The sequence below is a fragment of the Mustela nivalis genome, assembly GCF_964662115.1.
Source record: "Mustela nivalis genome assembly, chromosome: 20".
NCBI classification, from domain to species: Eukaryota; Metazoa; Chordata; class Mammalia; order Carnivora; family Mustelidae; genus Mustela; species Mustela nivalis.
The window spans coordinates 27,443,235-27,463,927 of NC_139039.1; the positions used below are offsets into that span (position 1 = coordinate 27,443,235).

General features: G+C 37.8%; 2 long non-coding RNA genes across 2 annotated transcripts in view; one reads left to right on the forward strand and one right to left on the reverse strand.

The window, feature by feature from the left end:
• LOC309855458 overlaps nucleotides 1–20,693 on the reverse strand; it is a 265,355-nt gene that overhangs the window by 166,827 nt on the left and 77,835 nt on the right. The window lies entirely within an intron of this gene.
• LOC309855449 lies at nucleotides 5,338–20,067 on the forward strand. Its single transcript, XR_014306803.1, has 3 exons — nucleotides 5,338–5,546; nucleotides 15,058–15,169; nucleotides 18,187–20,067. It is a non-coding gene; the product is annotated as an uncharacterized lncRNA (long non-coding RNA).

Sequence of the window (20,693 nt, forward strand, 5' to 3'; positions counted from 1 at the left end):
TCCACCAAAAGTGTAGAAGAGGATCCATTTCTCCACATTCTAACCCACAGGGGATAGTCTGTTCTTCTAAAAGCTTGTCTAGGCAACTGGAAACATGATCACAGCTGCTGCTGAGCAGGAGGGATTCATAGTTCTCAGTGATTTGAGAACTACTTCCCGCCCTTGATAAAGATAAGTGTGAGTTTAACTATTACTATTTTACGTATTCAGTAGTTATTTACCATGTTGTATTATTTTTGTGACCCATATAATAATGCAACTAACTGAAATTATATAGACAGCATCAATACCACCAATGATGAACTATTAAATAATTGAAGAAATAAAAATCACAAGTCAGAGGCTCTATGTGGGACTGTATATTTGTTTGTTTATATCTAAATTTAAAAAAAAAAACCCACCCCAACTTTGTCTTTTCTGAACTTCCTAGGTTTCATCCAGTTTCTCTGAATAACAGTCTTATCCTTTAGCTCCAACTATATATTCTTTGATTGTAGGTTCAAATTCCCAGGTGGTCATCTTAACAGAAATCAGTCCTCCCTTCCCCTGGCAGGAGATTATTAATTAGGTTAAAGCACAGTCCCAATAAGACTAATTTTACTATGAGTCATTTAAGTCTTAAGTAAGTCTTCTGTCTTGTGATATCCTTTTATTAATGTCAAGAAATAAAGACCTTCCTGTCAAAATTCATTAAGATGTTTACATCTACACTGTAATCTTCAACCTCCCAACGTAGGAGAATTGTCTGGAGACATGATGCAAGTTTTTGTAAGAAACTGTACCAGCTTATGAAATGCATGGCTGATATTTTTCTCTGAAGGGGTAAATGGTGACACCAAATATTTTTTTTTTCTTCTTTGTTTTCTTAAAGTTATGAAACTGAGAATGGTTTTTGTTTTTTTGGGATGCATGTTGTGATTGGTTATCTTACTTTTGCAAACAAGTAATGAAACAATTTAAAATAATGTACATTTGGAGGCTGGCTCGCCTGAAATTTGTGGGATGGGCCAGGGCTAGAGACTCACGTAGTCTGCTACCAGAATTCCCTTTTTTCAGGGTGGTTGCTCTTTTTTCTAATAAGGCATTCAACTTATTAGATGAGGCCCAACCACATTGTGGGTCTGTTTATTAAAAGTCTACTGAGTTAAATGTTAGTCTCATCTGAAAAATACCTTTGCAGAAACATCTAGAATAATCTTTGACCAAATATCTTGTTGCCATGGCCTAGTCAAATTGGACAGATAATATTAACTATCAGAGATGGCTTCACTGGTGAAATATAATGCTAGTTCTACACCAAGTTTCTTCGAAAAGGTAGTAAGAGGAGAGAAGAGTCCTAATTCATTTTATAAGAATAACACTGCCCTGATGTCAAAACCAGAACAAGGCTTTACCAAAAAAGAAACCTACAGACCAACATCCCTCATGAACACAAACACAATGATATTCTACAGAATATTAGCAAGTGAAATCCAGCAATTAATAAAAGGAGTAAAACATCATGATCAAATAGAATTTATCCTGAGGATATAAGGCCAGTCTGACATCTGAAAATCAAGCAATGTGATTCACCATAACAAGGAACTGAAGAAGAAAGACCACATGATCATTTCAATAGCTGCAAAACAGCATTTGCTAAAATCTAACACTCATTTATGATAACAATTCTTAGAAGACAATGAATAGACTGGAAGATCCTCAAGCTGATAAAGGCATCTAAAAAATCCTTAACTATCATCTGATTTGATGGTGAAAAACTCAATGCTTTCCCCTAGTAACACAGGAACAAATCAAGGACGTCTGTCTCATCACTCCTATTGAACAATAATACTGATGGCCTTAGCTATTGCAAAAAGGCAGGAAAGATAAAGCACAGGGGTGCCTGGGTGGCTCAGTCTGTTAAGCATCTGCCTTCAGCTCAGGTCATGATCCCAGGGTCCTGGGATCCCGTCCCGCATCGGGTTCCCTGCTCTATAGTGAGATCGAGCTGAGCACAGAGCCTGCTTGAGATTCTTCCTCCTTCCCCCTCTCCCCCCTCAGCTTGTGCATGTGCAGGCTCTTTCTCTCTCTAAAAAGGTAAATAAATAAGTAAACAAAATCTTTAAAAAAAGACAGTTATGAATGGCAAATAAACACAGGAAAAAATGCTTATCATCTTTAGTCATTGGGACAATGCAAATTAAAACCATAATGAGGAATCGGTACACATAGTTAGAGTGGGGGAGGAAAAAGAACACCACCAGGCGCTGTCAAACACAATGGTGGGAATAAAAATAATACAGGCACTTTGGCAACAGTTTGGCAATTTCATATAAACACTTTTAAATAAGACATACCAAACCCACTACTTTGTAATTACCTAAGAAAAATGAAAGCGAACCTTCACCCAAAAACCTGTATGCAAATGGTGATAGCAGTTTTGTGTATATTTTCCCCAAACTGGAAAACACCACAAATCTCCTTCAGCTGATGGATCCTGGAACAAATTGCCATACATCTATGTATTGGTATACTACTTGGCAAAAAAAAAAAAAAACTACTGACACACACAAAATGGTTGACTCTTAAATGCATTTTACTCAGCCTCAAAAGGCTATATATGATTTTACTTATACCACTGCTATGAACTGAAACTATGTGTCTCTCACCCCGCAGAGTCCTATGTTGAAGGCCTAACTCCAAATGCAATGGTATTTGCAAATGGGGCCTTTGAGAGGAAATCTAGTTTAAATGAGGTCATAGAGGGGCCCCCCACCCCCCAGTATGAGATTAGTGTCTTTCTAAGAAGAAAGAAGAGGACAAGAAACCAGAACTCTGTGTCCATGTGAGGACATAGTGAGAAGGTAGACAATGTGCAGGCCAGGAGGCAGGCTCTCACCAGGAACAAAATTTGCTGGCGCCTTGGTTCTGGACTTCCCAGCCTCCCGAACTATGAGAAAGAAATGTCTGTTACTGAAACCACCCAGTCCATAATAATTTGTTATAGCAACCAGAACAGACTAACACAATCACAGTCTCAAAAGAACGAAAGCATAGGAACAGAAAATGATATGTGGTTGCCAGGGCATCAGATTGGAAGAGTTGTTTACAAAGGAGCATGAGGGAACATTCTGGGCAGGATGGGTCTGTTCTCTATCTCAATTTTGGTAGTGGATACATCATTACGTATGCTTGTCAAAACTTCTGGAATTGCACACTAAAAAGGGTGAATTGTACTATGTGCCGATTTTATCTCTATACACCTGATTCCTAAAAATGTCTTATGGTTGACAGCAAGATACAGAGAATGCCTGAAAAAAAAAATAGGAGAAAGCATGAACTGATTTAGATGGAAATGGGCAAAGCCAAGAGATCAAGGCCAAATAATCAGAAATGCTGAAAGTAAACTGAAATAGGAATAGAAAATTTCTGGTGAAAAGCTTTTCAGGAGAAAAAGGTTGAGGCCTACAGGTTCAATATGTACACATACTCTGAGTACAGAGTACATAATACACAATACTGTTTGTTGCCATACTGGCTAAAAAGTTAAGGCAGCCTTAGACAGAACTCACTAGAAATACAGTGTTCTCTACATAAGCAAGGAAGTGTTGCTTAGTCCTCGACATACATAAAGAAAGATAGCGAAAAGTAGTGTAATAAAATTAAAAATAATTATACAAGTAATGTAAAATAGTACAAAAAACTTACAATACAGAGAAAAAGACACCATTATCAAAATGCAATCTAAATCCAAAATAAATTATTCTATTATATAAATATAAATGTTTCTTGTAGAAAAAAGAGAAAAAAGTCCCGTTTTTAAAATTTAAAAATTCTGACAAAGTCAAGTAAATGTAAGTTAAAATAGTAGATACTATTTTAAGTCAATGAAGCTAACAATAATGAGAAAGTTAGGGAAACACTCAGTGATGGCAAGAATGTGTGTCACAGGGAATTCAATTTTGATAGAATGAAAGAGGTTCAGCTACTCTGTAAAGCAACTTGGCAGCAGTTTGTGAAACTGAAAGCAGGTATAATCCCAAGACCTGGCAACTCCAGTCACAGGTAATTGCCTTAGAGAAACTCATGCACCTATTTAAAAATGTACATAGCAATATTTTGTTTAGAAGCAAAATATTTAAAAGAGTAAATATTCCTTGCCAGATTAGATAATTAAATGTCATTGTCATAGAATGCAATGATATACAGAAGGAAGTATTAGAACTACATGCATTGTGCTTGATAAATCTCAAAAACAGGATGCAGAGTAGTAAAAGCCAATTACAGAAAAAAAAAGCCAATTAAAGAATTATACAACAGTATGACACCATCATCTGAAAAACACATAATACACAAACATTTATATGTATATCCACACACAGACACGTACATACTTTGCAGAATAGATACGTTGTGTACGTGTCTGAGCGTGTGCGAACAAGTGTGTGTATTTCTCTGCAGAGGAGAAAGGGCTACATAAAGGACATCTCTATTTGTAAAGTTATTTTTTTCTGTAGTTTTTTTTCCTCTTAGAATGAAGGAAAGAAAGAGGGAGGAATGAAGGGAAGAAGGAAGGATACCAAGATGTTTAAAAAATTGCTCTGTATACTTTTTTTTATACTTGAGGTATCTTTTACCAGAAAGGAATACTTAGCCCTTGTAAACAACTCAAGATACACATAAAAGTGTAAAAAAAGGTAATCCCAAAGAAAAATCTTAACGGTTTGCGGCATATTCTTCCAGACTGTGCCATACTTTCATTAGACTGCATGTCATATACGTAATTTTTCTGTATCCTTTTTGAAGAGGCCAAAATTTCTGAAAAATACTCTGATTCATGAAGTGAATACTGAGGTCGGTCCTTTTTCTGAGTCTCTGGGGCGTCTTCTTTCCCTTACTCCACTGTATCCTCTCGTCGTTCCATATTCCCGTTTGCAAATTATGGGGTCTGTCCTTCGCCCCACTCTCTCCATTTGGGGGCTATCTCAATTCATCTCAGATTTACCGCTGAACGGAGGACGACCCTCACCGTTCCCAAACCAAGTCTCCCTGACCCACAGGCATCCATTCCGGATCCCTTTACCTTCTGAAATGAAAAGTCTTGGAACCGCGTCTGATTTTCTGACGCCTTTAATGTGCGTAATTCATGAAAAACTACAATCCCCGTGGGGCTCTGCTCCTGGGTGCGCTCCTCTCCGCCCCATCTCCCGCCTCCACGGCTGCGCCTGCGCATTCTGAGCGCGGACCACAACTCCCAGGATGCATCGTGATGTTGCCCGCGCAGCCTTACTTCCTGCCAGGCCGTTTCCTGGGTAACAGCGGCTCGGCCATTCTGGGAAGTTTAAGGTAGGAGGAGCTTGTGGGCCGCCTGGAGAGCTTTGGGAGTAGCTTATTTTAACCGGTCGCAAGAACGCGGCAGGGCTGCAGCAGAGAAACCGCTGCCTAGTTGTGCCCAGACTCTGCTTTTCTGAACGGGGAGATGGTTCTTTGCACCTCACTTCAGGCAGGACCAGCACAGGTGCTTCGCGGCTTGCTCTTGTTTATTGTCTTTCGGCCCCTTCTGGAATGTAAGCTCCACCCGGCGGGGGTTTGGTCTGTCTTGTTCACTGATGTGTCCTCAGCACCTAGAACAGTACCCAGCACGCAGTAGGCTCTCAATGCATATGAACACCCAGTACAATATCCGTGGAATGAATGGTGACGACTCCATCCTGAGATAGGAGCCAGGTGGAAGGGCGGCAGGAGAGCAGATTGTTGGGAAGAAGGGAGGAATTTCAGTCGGATACGTTGAAGGTGGAAGAAGTAGTGCAGAGGCAGCATAGAAAGACTCGGGTGAACATACCCTATATCCTCCTACTTAGCTCTGTGGCTTTGGACAGGTTCTCTAATGGCTCCGAGCCTCAGTTTCTTCATCTATAAACTGAGAATAATCATATTTAATACATAGGTTTGTTCCCGTTACAAAGAGCTGATGTATAACGTAGGTTCAGCCTAGGGCCTGGCATGTAATAAGCATTTCTTGAGAGGTGGCTGTTATCATTCTTTTTTTTTTTTTTTTTTTAAGATTTTATTTATTTATTTGACAGAAAGAGATCACAAGCAGGCAGAGAGGCAGGCAGAGAGAGAGGAGGAAGCAGGCTCCCCGCCGAACAGAGAGCCCGATGCGGGCCTCGATCCCAGGACCCTGAGATCATGACCTGAGCCGAAGGCAGCAGCTTAACCCACTGAGCCACCCAGGCGCCCGGCTGTTATCATTCTGATTAGTATTTAGTATCAAAGGTGGGACATTGATAAGAATCACTGAAGTAGGGGGCGCCTGGGTGGCTCAGTCTACTTAAGCGACTGCCTTCAGCTCAGGTCATGATCCTGGTGTCCTGCATGGGGCTCCCTGATCAGTGGGGAACCCGCTTCCCCCTCTTGTTCCCCAGTTGTTCCCCCTTCCCGTGCTGGTGCTTGCTGTGTCTCACGATCGCTCTCCTTCTCTCTCTTATAAATAAATAAATATTTTTTTTAAAAAAAATTATTGAAATAGACTAAAAGTAAAACTATTGGAATTGAACAGATAAAAGACTTGTGAGGTTTGGATGCAAAAGTTAGAATTGTTATTAATACAGGAGTTTGGGGGCCATAGGCAGTTTGGTTCAAGGTCTTTTTATTCAGTTGCAAAACAGAATGAAAATCTCTCAGCAGATGCAGCCCAGAGAACATATTGGCAACAAATCTTTCGATTTGCCCCAAGCTGCCATTTTATTTATTTATTTATTTATTTATTTATTTATTTATTTATTTTTAAAGATTGTATTTATTTGAGAGAGAGAATATGAGCAGGGGGAGAGGAAGAAGCAGACTCCCCACTGAGAAAGGAGCCCAATGCTGGACTTCATCCCTGAGATCATGACCGGAGCTGAAAGGTTTAACTGACTGCGCCTCGCAGGTGCCCCCACAAGCTGCCATTTTAAATGCAGGGGTAGTTGGTTCTAGGTCAGAGGCCCCATTCATTTGCTTTCCACTGATACATGAGAGAAAATGTGCACTCTTTGCTGCTGCTGTTCTACCCACCAGCCTTCTTTTGTTTTCTCCTGAGGTTGTTGATCAGGACAACAAAAGAGATGTTAGTTTTCAACAAAGCTTTATAAATAACCCTGACCCAGCTCCACTATAATTACTACCATAAATAGCTAACAGGCATTTAAGAAAATATCCAAAGGAATGGACCTTCATATTGAACCCCGTCCATGCCTTGTTCCTGACAGTGATACAAACAAAATTTTTAGTTTTGGTCACCTCTGATAAAACATAATTTTTTTCCGATCTGTGAGTTGTGTGCTTTTCAGCCAAATACTAATTTCAAGAAAGGTTGTGTGGACCTAGCCATTCTATGACATCATGTCTGATTTTACCTTTCTGTAAGGCAACATTTATAGTCATAAAGCAAAGTAGATTTCATGTAGAAGAAGGATAAAGGCCGGATGTCTGAGGTTTTTGTTCTGGCCTTGCTGTTTCCTGTAGTATCTGACTGTAGCTAGTTATAATGTTTCATGTTTATTTAAGGTGTGGGCAGAATGTGAAAAAAAAAATAGACAGTTGGCTGCAGCATTTGAGCTATGTTTTTGCTGCTTGACTTCTGCTTTGTTCTGTTGTTATAAGAAATAGAAGGGAGAGAACGCCATGTTTCAGAACAATAGATTCTTGTTTTCACCCAACACCGTTTATTTCTTCACATAGATAGGACTGTAAGTAAAACTTGCAGGGACATATTCTGAGTGTCCTCCAATTCAGGATGGCTGGCCTTTGGTGGGTCACAGTGGTCCCATGGACCTCACTTCAAGATTACAAGATAACTTTGTATCTAAATGCTAGGTGTGGTCATAAAAGGATCACTGTTTTGTGCTCTGTTTCCCAAGTGGAAAGGAAACACACTGATTTAACCAGAGTTACTCTTTGCTCTCTTGTGAATTTTGTTGTAGACATGTTTATAACAAAGAATTAAAACAGTACTTTCAAGTTTATTATTTTTAAATTAAGGGTAATTGAATGTCAATGTAATTCAATGTCAAATTAAGACTAATTGATGTCCTAGCCAAAACAATAGACTATCTTAATAAATCCTTTCTTAATAAGGATAGCCTAGAATAAAGTTGAGTAAGACTCCAGCCCTTGACTTTGTTTTCGCAGTGGGATGGCCACATCTTCATCCTCCCTGATAATGGAAACATTTAACAGAATTGGAAACCTACTTTCTGTTATGGACATTGCTGCGCTGCCTCCCACCTTTCCCTGCAGGACCCCAGGGGGCTCCGTTCACATCAAATTGTTGTTGCTGTTGTTTTCCAAAGAGGACATCTCGATTATTTGTTTCCATCCGTTTCTTAAAAGGTAGAAAGGAGGTTAATGAATGTTGTATTTATACATTGCTCCTCCCATTCCAGAGATGTGACAGTCTTAGTCACTTTTGAGTAAAACTGGGGTCAAGTTCCCAAGATTCCTGTCACTTTCCAGGGACGGCCTGGCTCTGAGTTCTTGTTATCACCGAACTTCTTTCTCTCTTAACCTCCATGGAGAGACTCTGTGCTTTCTCTCTCCAGTTTCTTACCAGACATCTTACTCTCCAACTCTTTCCTCCTCCCACAACTTTTTCTTCCTCCCCTTATCTTTCCCATTTATGTGGAGCCCCGTTTTTATTTCTTGGGCCTCTCCCTTCAGACTCTCCAAGGAAATAATATTTTTATTCTTTGTTATACAGAGCGGTTTAGCCTTGTGTACCCATCTCAGCTTTAAACTTTACCTTTGCATAAAAAAAATCATATTAATGTGACCTGCTAACCAAGGGTCCTATATTAGGTCATTTACCCCTTAGCACTGACAAGGGTTTTATTTGTTTAGTTTAGATTCAATTAGCCAAAATATAGTACATCATTAGTTTCAGATGTTGCATTCAGTAATTCATCATTTGCGTATAACACACAGTGCTTGTCACATCACATGCCCTCCTTAATGCCCATCACCCAATTACCCCACCCCCACCTCCCCTCTAGCAACCCTCAGTTTGTTTCCTATAGTTAAGAGACTCTCATCGTTTTTCTCCTTCTCTGATTTCTTCCCTTTCAATTTTCCCTCTATTCCCCATGATCCTCTGTGCTGTTTCTTATATTCTACACAGGAGTCAAACCATATGACAGTTGTCTTTCTCTGATTGACTTATTTCATTCAGCGTAATATCTTCCAGTTCCATTCACATCGATGTAAATGGTAAGTATTCATCCTTTCTGACGGCTGAGTAATATTCCACTGTATACATATACCACATCTTCTTTATCCATTCATCTGTCTATGGACATCTGGGCTCTTTCCATAGTTTGGCTGTTGTGGACATTGCTGCTATAAACATTCCTGTGCACGTGCCCCTTCAGATCACTACATTTGTATCTTTAGTAAATACCCAGTAGTGTGATTAGGGGGTTTTAGGGTAGCTCTATTTTCAGCTTTTTGAGGAACCTCAATACTGTTTTCCAGAGTGGCTGCACCAGCTTGCATTTCCACCAACAATGGAGGAGGGTTGCCTCTTCTCCCCATCCTTGCCAACACCTGTTTTTTCCCTGACTTGTTAATTTAGGCCTTCTGACTGGTGTGAGGTGGTATCTCATTGTGGTTTTGATTTGCATTTCCCTGTTGCTGAGTGATGTTGAGCACTTTTTCATGTGTCTGTTGCCCATTTAGATGTCTTCTTTGTAGAAATGTCTGTTCATATCTTCTGCCCATTTCTTGATTGGATTATTTGTTCTTCAGGTGTTGAGTTTAATAAGTTCCTTATAGATTTTAGATACTAGCCCTCTATCTGATATGTCATTTGCAGATATCTTCTCCCTCTCTGTTGTCTTTTAGTTTTGTTGACTATTTCCTTTAATGTGCAAAAGGTTTTTCTTGACGAGGTCCCAATAGTTCATTTTTGCCCTTGCTTCCCTTGCCCTTGGAGATGTGTCTAGCAAGAAGTTGCTGCAGCCAAGGTCACATAGATTTCTGCCTGTGTTCTCTAGGATTTTGATGGATTCCTGTCTCATATTGGGCTTTTTATCCATTTTGAGATTATCTTTGTGTGTGGTATAGGAAAATTGTCCAGTTTCATTCTTCTGCACGTGGCTGTCCAATTTTCCCAGCACCATTTGTTGAAGAGACTGTCCTTTTTCCATTGGATATTCTTTCCTGCTATGTAAAGATTAGTTGACCATAGAGTTGAGGGTCCATTTCTGGACTCTCTATTCTGTTCCATTGATCTATGTGTCTGCTTTTGTGCCAGTACTGTACTGTCTTGATGATTATAGATGTCCAATAGAGCTTAAAAAGGAGCTAATTAAAAGGAGCTAATTCTCCTTTTAAAGTCCAGAATTGTGATGCCACCAGCTTTGGTTTTCTTTTTCAACATTCCTCTGACTATTCAGGGTCTTTTCTGCTTCCATACAAATTTTAGGATTATTTATTCTATTTCATTGAAAAAAATTGATGATATTTTGATAGGGATTCCATTAAATTTGAAGATTGTTGTGGGTAGCATAGACATTTTAACAATATTTATTCTTCTAATCCATAAGCATGGAATGTTTCTCCATTCCTTTCTTTCTTTCTTTTTTTTTTTTTAAATTTGAGAATGAGAGAGAGAGTACAAATCAGGGGGAGAGGCTGAGGGAGAAGCAAACTCCCTGCCAAGCGTGGAGCCTGACACAGGGCTTGATCCCAGGACCCAGAATCATGACCTGAGCTGAGTTGCTTAACTGACTGAGCCCCCCAGGCAACCCTGTTTCTCCATTTCTTTGTGTCTTCCTCAGTTTCTTTCATAAGTGTTCTGTAGCTTTCAGAGTACACATACTTTACTACTTTGGTCAGGTTTATTCCTAGGTATTAAGATACCTAGGTTTTTGGTGCAATTGTAAATGGGATTGATTCCCTATTTCTCTTTCTTTGTCTCATTGTTAGTGTATAGAAATGCAACTGATTTTGTGCAGTGATTTTATATCCTGCCATGTTGTAGGATTTTACATCCTGCCATGATTTCTTATATGAGTTCTAGCAACTCTGGGGTGGAGTCTTTTCAGTTTTCCACATAAACTATCATGTCATCTGCGAAGAGAGAGAATTTGACTTCTTCTTTGCCTTCTTGGATGCCTTTTATTTCTTTTTGTTGTCCGATTGCTGAGGCTAGGACTTCTAGTAGTATGTTGAGTAACAGTGGTGAGAGTGGGCCTCATTGTCATGTTCCTGACCTTAGGGGGAAAACTCTCAGTTTTTCCCCATTGAGAACAATATTCACTGTGGGCTTACCATGTGTGGCTTTTATGATATGTTCCTTCTTTCCCTACACTGTGGAGAGTTTTAATCAAGAAAGAATGCTGTATTTTGTCAAATGCTTTTCTGCATCAATTGAGAGGATCATATGCTTCTTGTCCTTTTATTAATGTAATGTATCACATTGTTTGATTTGCAAACGTTGAACTGCCCTTGCAGCCCAGGAATAAATCCCACTTGGTCATGGTGAATAATCTTTTTAATGTACTGTTGGATCTTACTGTCTAGTATGTTGGTGAGAATTTTGGCATCTGTGTTCATCATGGATATTGATTTGTAATTCTCCTTTTTGGTGGAGTCTTTGTCTGGTTTTGGAACCAAAGTATTACCTCACTGAATGAGTTTGAAAGTTTTCTTTCCATTTCTGTTTTTTGAAACAGAGTATAAAAGGTATGAATTCTTCTTTAAATGTTTAATAGAATTCCCCTAGAAGCCATCTTGCTCTGGACTCTTTTTTGTTGGAAGATTTTGGATTACTGCTTCAGTTTCTTTGCTGGTTATGGGTCTGTTCAGGTTTTCTATTTCTTCCTGGTTCAGTTTTGGTAGTTTATGAGTTTCCAGGAATGCATCCATTTCTTCCAGATTACCTAATTTGTTGTCATATAGTTGTTCATAATGTGTTCTTAAAATTGTATTTCCTTGGTATTGGTCATGATCTCTCCTCTCACTCATGATTTTATTAATTTGATGTTCTTTATCTTTTCTTTTTGATAAGTCTGGTTAGGGGTTTATCAATCTTATTAATTCTTTCAAAGATCCAACTCCCACTTTCATTGATCCGTTCTACTCTTCTTTGGTTTCTAGTTCATTGATTTCTGTTCTAATATTTATTACTTATCTTCCCCTGCTTGGTTTAAGCTTTATTTGCTGTTCTTTCTCCAGCTCCTTTAGGAGTAAGGGTAGCTTGTGTATTTGAGACTTCTCTAATTTTTTGAGAAAGGCTTATATTGCTATATACTTCCCTCCTAGGACCATGTTTGCTGTATCCCAAAGGTTTTGAACAGTTGTGTTTTCATTTTCATTTGTTTCCATGAATTTTTAAAATTCTTCTTTAATTTTCTGGTTGACCCATTCATTCTTTAGTTGGATCCTCTTTAATCTCCAAGTGTTTGTGTTGCTTCTAAATTACCTCTTGTGATTGAGTTCAAGTTTCAAAGCTTTGTGATATGAAAATATGCAGGGAAAAATTCCAGTATTTTGGTACCATTTGAGATCTGATTTGTGACCCTGTATGTGATCTATTCTGGAGAATGTTCCATGTGCACTCAAGAAGAATGTGTATTCCGTTGCTTTAGGATTGAATGCTCTGTATACATATGGGAAGTCCATCTTGTCCAGTGTGTCATTCAGCACCTTTGTTTCCTTGTTGATCATCTGCTTAGATGATCTGTCCATTGCTGTAAGTGGGGTCCTGAAGTCCCCTACTACTATTGTATTGTTATCAATGTGCTTCTTTAATTTTGTTATTAATTGCTTTATATAATTGGCTGCACCGAAGTTAGGAGCATAATATTTTTAATTGTTAGATCTTGTTGGATTGACCCGTTAAGTATGATATACTGTCAGGCTTACAGCTCAGTGGGGAGTCTGCTTCTCCCTTGACCCTCCCCAATCCTGTGCCCTCTCTCTCTCTTCCTCTCTCAGTTAAATAAATGCAATCTTTAAAAAAAAAAAAAAAGAATTGATTTTGGACATGCTAAGTTTTAGATATCTGTTAAAAATTCTTATGAAAATGTCAAGTTAAAGTAAGTCTGAAAGAGATTAGAGTTGAAATAAAAGTGAATGTACAGATGATATTCAACATCTTGGGACTGAATGAAATGAAATAAGGAAGGAGTGTGAATAGACAAAAGATAAGTACTAAAGACTGATTTTGGGGTCCTCCAATCTTTAAAGGTGGGAAAATGGAAGAGGATCCAACAAAAGAGAGGCTGACAGCAGCAAAACCAAGAGAGTGTATGTTGCGGTATCATGGATATAAAAGGGAAAAAGGTGTTTCAAGATGGAGGGCGTGATTAACTGGTTACAAGCTGATGGTGAGTGGAAGGGGGACTGAGAATCATCCTTTGTGGGTCATTGAAGAGCATGGTTTCCATAATTTGGGGGACAAGAGATTGCAGTGGATTTGAGAAAGCATGGGAAGGAATACAGTGGAAACAGAGAAGACTCTCTTTTGCAGAGTTTTTTTTTTCTTTCCTTTTTTTTTTTTTCTTAATTTGTTTTATTTGTGGACATTTTCATGAATAAATATAGCAAGAATAGAGACTTTCACTTCCAGCCAAGATTGAATAACAGGACTGTATTTACTTTCCCACATGAAACATTTTTTTAAATGGACAAAATACGTGAAACAGTGATTTGAAAGACTTTGGGTGACAAAAGACAGTTATTCTTGAAAGAGAAGAAACAAATGAGTGAGCCACATGACTGCTGCAGCTTACTGCTTTGAGTGAGTTTCTGGGCCTCAGCACAGGAAAGGGGACAGAGCCTGGTGGGATCCTTGAATTGAGGATGTGGAGCTGAGAGTCTAGGGAGACTAAGTGACTAACATCACAGAATAAAATACTGTAGAGGAGAGAGCCACAGAGCGAGAACTTCAAAGATCTGGAGAAGGTCTCACTTTATTATTAACTGAATACACACTAGCACATGATTCCTTTAAAAGGATTAGCAGAAATATTGTCTGGTATTCACACAGTGCTGGGAATGGTGTCTTTTTCCTCCAGCCACAATGGAACTCAAGATTCACGTAACATTTGTTATAGTGCTTAGAAGCTTTTGCGGCAGTAGTGAGACTAATTAGCCACAGACACTGCATTTTTGGCTAACATATATTAAAAATGAGATAGAAAAATGTCAAATCATTGTAATTTAACCTCTTAAGATAAAGCTCAAGACTCATTATAGGAATACAAAAATACCCAGCATCCTTCAAGGAAAAATACATCATAATGTCTGATATCCAATAAAAGTTAATCAGGCAAGAAAATACTCCACATAATAACGAGATAAATCAGTTGGTCCAAAATCAGCTTAGAAGTGACACAGATGTTAGAATTAGCAAACAAAGACTTGACCATGATTATTATATCTTTATTGTATATGTTCAAAAATTTAAACAGAGATATGGAAGATATTAATATATCCAAATATGTATAAAGATGAAAACTATAATATCACAGATGAAAATATATAGGATGGAATCAATAGCAGATTAGACATTGTAAAGGAAAAGATTAATGAAATTGAAATAACAATAATGAAACACTAATGAATTAATCAGAAAAAATAATAAACAGCATAGCAGTGAGGTGTGGAAGAGTGTTGAATGGCCTCATAAATATGTAATTGGGAGAGAAGCTTGGACAGAAAAAATTTTGTAAGAAGTAATAATAAGGAAATTTTTTGAATTTTAATGAAAACTATAAACTCATATATTCACAGCCCTCAACAAGCCCAAGTTCAAGAAATGATGAAAATCACACCAAAGCACATCATGACTAGACAGCTCAAAACTACTGATAAAGAGATAATTTTAAAAACACATCTCAAAAGAGACATATTACATACAGTAGAACAAAGATAAGGGTGACAGTAGATTTCTTGCCAGAAATAATGCAGATGATAAGACATTGGAGCAACATCTTTAAAGCATATAAAATAATTTAAAAGACTGCTGAGAATTGTATACCTGGCAAAACTGTCTTTGAAAGATAAAAGTGTGACAAAGATTTTTTTCAGATATATGAAAGCTGAAGGAATTCATCACCAGCAGACTCACACTACAAGAAATAGTGTGGAAAGGTGGATCTAAGCAAAGAAAGGAAGAACACCAAAGATGAAAACTACATAGGTAAAAATATAAGATTTTGAAAGTATTTAAATCTTGTTAAAAGATAATTGATGATTTAAACAAAAATAATAACTGTAATATAGGACTACAACATATATAAAGCTGAACCACATGATAATAATAGCAAAAAGTTTAAGTAACATAAAGTAACATACTTTTAGGTTGTTATATGTACAGTGGCATAATATCATTTCAAGACCGATTGTGGTAAGGTAAAATGTCTACAGCAACCACAAAAAATAACAAAACAGTTATAGCTGATAAACTAACAAAGTAGATCAAATGATATCATAAAAAATACTCAAATGAAAAGAAGATTAAATCAGAAAAGATTAAATCAGAAAAAGATGAAAGAGAGGAAAAACTGATGGGACAAGTTGACAGCAAATAGAAAAATGATAAATGTGAACCTAATCATATCAGTAATCACATTAAATGTAAATGGTCTACATTTCATACAGAGATTTTCAAAATAGATAAAATAGAATTTGTTTTGGGGCATCCTAATTTTGACCCATTATATGCTACCTATAAGAATCACACTTCAGGGATACCCATGGGGTGCAGTTATTTAAACTCTTGGTTTCAGCTTGGGTGGTGACCTCAGGGTTGTGAGATCAAGCCCTACATCAGGTTTTGCACTCAGTGTGGAGTCTGCTTGAGATTCTCTCTCCCTCTCCCTCTGCACCTCCCACTTATATTCTCTCTCTGTCTCTCTCATATAAATAAATCTTCAAAAACAAACAAAAAAAAAGAATCACACTTCAAATGCAGATACAAAGAGATTAACAATAAAATAATGATAAATATTTACCATGTTAATACTAATCTAAAGATAGAGTAGCTAAAAAAAAAGAAAAAGAATGACTATATTAATATCAGATCATGGATAAAAATGTCATTCCACAATGATTTATCATTGTGAAGACATTCATCAAGACCTCAAAAGCTCTAAGATAATATGTAATTTGAACACTATCAATCAAATTAACCTACTTGTTAGTCATAGAATAGTTAGCTTGCATATGACACAATACACATTTTTCTAAAATGTGCATGGAACATATACCAACTTGGTAATATCCTGGCCCACAAAATAATTCTGAATAAATTCTTAAGGATTGAATTCATACAATGTGTTTTCTCTATAATAAAATTAAATTAGAAACCAATGACAGAAAGGTCACTAGAAAAATCCTCAAATATTTGTAATTTAAATAACAAATGGTTAAAGAATAAATCAAAAGGAAAGTGAGAGGGGCACCTGGATGGCTCAGTGGGTTAAGCCTCTGCCTTCAGCTCAGATCATGATCTCAGGGTCCTGGGATTGAGCCCAGATCAGGTTTCTGCTCAGTGGAGAGCCCGCTTCTCCCTCTTTCTCTGCCTGCCTCTCTGTCTACTTGTGATCTCTCTATTTGTCAAATAAATAAATAAATAAATAAAATCTTTTTAAAAAAAGAAAAATGAGTAAGTATTTTAAAAGAGATAAAATAAAAGGGCATATAAAATGCACAGTATGACAATAAAATAGTACATAGGAAGTTTATCGAATTGAATGGATGTATTAGAAAGATCTTAAGTTATCAATCTCAGCTTCCACTTTAAGAAACTAGGGAAAAAAAGAGCAAATTAAACCCAAAGCTGAGTTAAAAAAAATTATAGCACAAATCAATACAGTAGAAAACAAAAACAATAGACGAAATCGATGGAAACAATAAAATTGACATTTTTATCTGAAAGGATGAAGGAAAAAGAAAGATAACACTGGTTTTCAACATCAGGAACAAAGTGGTGGCATCACTATATTGTCCCCTGATGGTAAAAGGATGATAAGGAATATTGTGGACAATATTATGCCAGTAAACCCAACAAATTAGATGAAATGTGCAGTTCTTGAAAGGCACAACAAATTACAAAAGCCCAAGCAGGAAGAGATACCCTAATTTCTCTATTTGTACTAAAGAATTTAATTTGTGGTTAAATTTTTTCACAAGAAAACTTCACGTTCAGATGACTTCATTAGTGAATTTTATCAAACATTGAATAAGGAAATGATACTGATCTATACAAATGCTTCCAGAATGCCAGAAACATGGAATCACTTTTAAGCTGGCATTACCCTGACACCAAAACCAAAGACACTGTAGGTAAAGAAAACTACAGAATTAGATTCCTAAGATTTTAAAAACTATGATAATTTTAATAGAAATAGAAAAAAGTATTTGACAAAATCCCACATCCATTCATGATTAAAAACTCAGCAAACTAGTTATGGAAGGGCCTTTACAAACAATCAATATTAACATCTTACTTAATAGTGAAAGACTAAATGTTTTTTCTCTAAGGTCAAGAACAAGACAAGGATGTTTGCTTTCATCGCTTTTATTCAGCTTTGTGCTAAAAGTTATAGAAACAAAACTATTTGCAGATAGTCTGGTCTTCATTGTAATTACTCAATCTTGCCACTTTAGTGCAAAAGCAGCCATAGGCAATTTATCACCAATGAGTATTTATGTGTTTCAGGAAAACATTACCTGAAAATCAAGCATGGGCCATTGTTTCCTAACCCTTGGTCTATGTAGAAGATCCTTTGGAATCTACAAGAAATTTCTAAAACTACTGAGGTTACAAATGTTACAGGACGCAAGACCAATATACAAAAAATTTTGGTTTTATATAATAACAATGAATAATCAGGGTTAAGTGCATATATTATTATTAAATTATATGTATGAAATATGTAGTTATTGATTATTGTATACTACTAAAACTCATACAGTATTAAACTGTACATGTGACACATATACAATTTACTGTGTTTCAATTATAGCTCAAGAAACTTTTGTTCAAAAATATAGCAAGAATAATGCAACATACATACTCCCATCACTGTGCTTTCGTAAATTTTAGCATTCTTCTGTTCTTTTCCAGAGACACTTGCTGTAAAGGGGAGCAGAGAAATGGCCGTACCTAGAAGGGATTATGGGATAAAGTGAGGATTTTTGTTTTTTATTAAGGTGCTACAGCATGTCCATATGGGGATGAGAAGAGAGGACAAATGGAGGCATAAGGAAGTGGAACTGGCTCCTTGAGTGGGCTTGTGTGTCCTGTGCTCAAGGGAGACATGGGCCTGGGAGAAGAGCATACCTCCTCCGGAACAGACAAAGACGGATAGGACTTGCTTAATATGCCACAGTGGCTCTTTGTTAGTGATGATGATAATACTAACAATTACAGCAATGAAAATAGTTGGGAGGCCTTTGTATTCATTCATAAAATGAGTCACACAAATTCAGCAGTCCTTGATTTTCTTTGATGAAGTTTCCAACCAGCACATTGAAGAGTACCTTACAGGTACAGAATTTTTGAGGTCTCCAGCGAAGAAAGAGTAAAGACCTCAACCCCAACTTTCCCTGGAAGCAAGGTCCAGTTGGTCTAAATTGGAGGAATCCTTTGATAAGGATGATGGAAAATCCTCTACCTGTTTATTCACTGTAAAGTCGTATTGCCATTCAAAGTTTGCATTACTAGTAGTATTTTCATGAACAAAAACCTCTGTCCCCTTCCCTCTGTTCCCTTGTCAGTCCCACTACCATGAGTCCCATCACTGTTACTCATGCAAGAAAAAAATAGCAGTAGCTTCCGTTTATGAAGTGGTAGTAGGCGCTGTCCCTCAAATCTTTCACAATAGCCCTATGCAGTAGATAGTATCAGCTCCTGTTAATCGTGGAAAATGAGGCTTATAGAGCTTAGGTCAGGGTCTGAAGTCACATATCAGAAGTATCAGAGCCAGAATTAAAATCCAAGTCTGTGTGACTCCAAAGTCTTTGCTCTTTTTTTTTTTTTTAAGATTTTATTTATTTATCAGAGAGAGAGAGAGGGAGAGAGAGCGAGCACAGGCAGACAGAATGGCAGGCAGAGGCAGAGGGAGAAGCAGACTCCCTGCTGAGCAAGGAGCCCGATGTGGGACTCAATCCCAGGATGCTGGGATCATGACTTGAGCCGAAAGCAGCGGCTTAATCAACTGAGCCACCCAGGCATCCCAAGTCTTTGCTCTTGATGAGAATTTCATGTCATGCCACCTGCCCTTCTGAATGAAAAGTTTCACTGGTGTAGATATATGCATGTTTCCCTCCAATTCTAATTTATTGCAAGGACCACATTTTGACATAATAAAGGAACTCAGAAGGATAAAAATAATTCAGGGTTCCAACATCCTGTTGTAGCAACTGTTTCATTTTTATCCATTTCCTTTTGATCTTTATCCATATGTACATGTTTTACGTAGTTGTAGATATAATTTTGTATTCTGCCGCTATGGTTAATATGATACCAGGCATTTTCCTTCCTGCTATTTGGTCTTTAATGGATGCATAATACTCCATTTTCTTAAAGTGCCATGATTTCATTAACCATTCCCCACAATGGACCAAGTTGTTTCCATGTTTTGAGTTGTAGAAACTCTACTGTAGCAAACAATTTGATTTCTGCCCCCTCCTCCATCTTTTCTAATTTTTTTTAGAGAATCCGTTCCTAGGAGTGACATTACAAAACAAGAATTTGAACACGTTTATGGCTTTGATACTTTAAAAAAGAGTCAAATTAATAAAGTTTGTACCTCTGATGATAGTAAATGGATAGCCTAATCCACAAGAATAGATTAACTACATTAATTATTGTTTAGGGGAACCAAATTAATGACAAATGTGGAGTAATTGCTTGTGAGTACAGAGTTTCTTTTCGGGGTGGTGAAATGTTCTGGAAGTAGGTGGTGGTGATGGTTGTATAGCTTTGTGACAATACTAGAAACACTGAATTGTGTTTATACTTGAAAAAGGTCAATGGTATGTTATGTGAATTATATCTCAATAAAGCCACTATAAAGAATTAAAAACAAAGTTTCTGATATTCCAAGTAATGGTTTCAACCATTGCTATCAATGTTCTGTTTCTGTATTTATATATGGAAACATCAGACTGCCTGGGTTTGACTCATGATACCATCACTTAGCTGCTGTGTGACCCCTGGCCAGCGCTATGGAAGTTGGGTCCTACAGAAGTCCATGCTGAGACAGAGTTTGGGGTACAGGATATGTGTTGCAGATCAGCACTTATGAAAGCAGGGCAGAAGTGGGGCTAGGTGGAAGGGGTAGGAACAACACCCAAGTCTGACAGCCTCAGTCAACCCTGCAGGGAGCTTTGGGCGGTCATTGTCCTTCACTGAGCTGAAATGGCCCGACCTTTCCACACCGACCTTGGATGGAACCTCACTTGTGTTGCCAGGAAGGGCAGGATCTCGGGCCAGGCATGATCTGCATCTGTGACCAGCCCTGGGGAGCACAGGGCAAGGGGCTGGCTGTTCTGCTCTACCCCCACCACAGGGGAGCCCCAGGACCAGGCCTCCGGGTGGCATACCCCCATGTCTGTCATAAGAGGTCACCTGGCTCTGGCCTTTTGCCTCAATTCCCTCACCTGTAAAATTGAGACAATAATAGCACCTACATCTTGGGATTGTTAGGAAATTA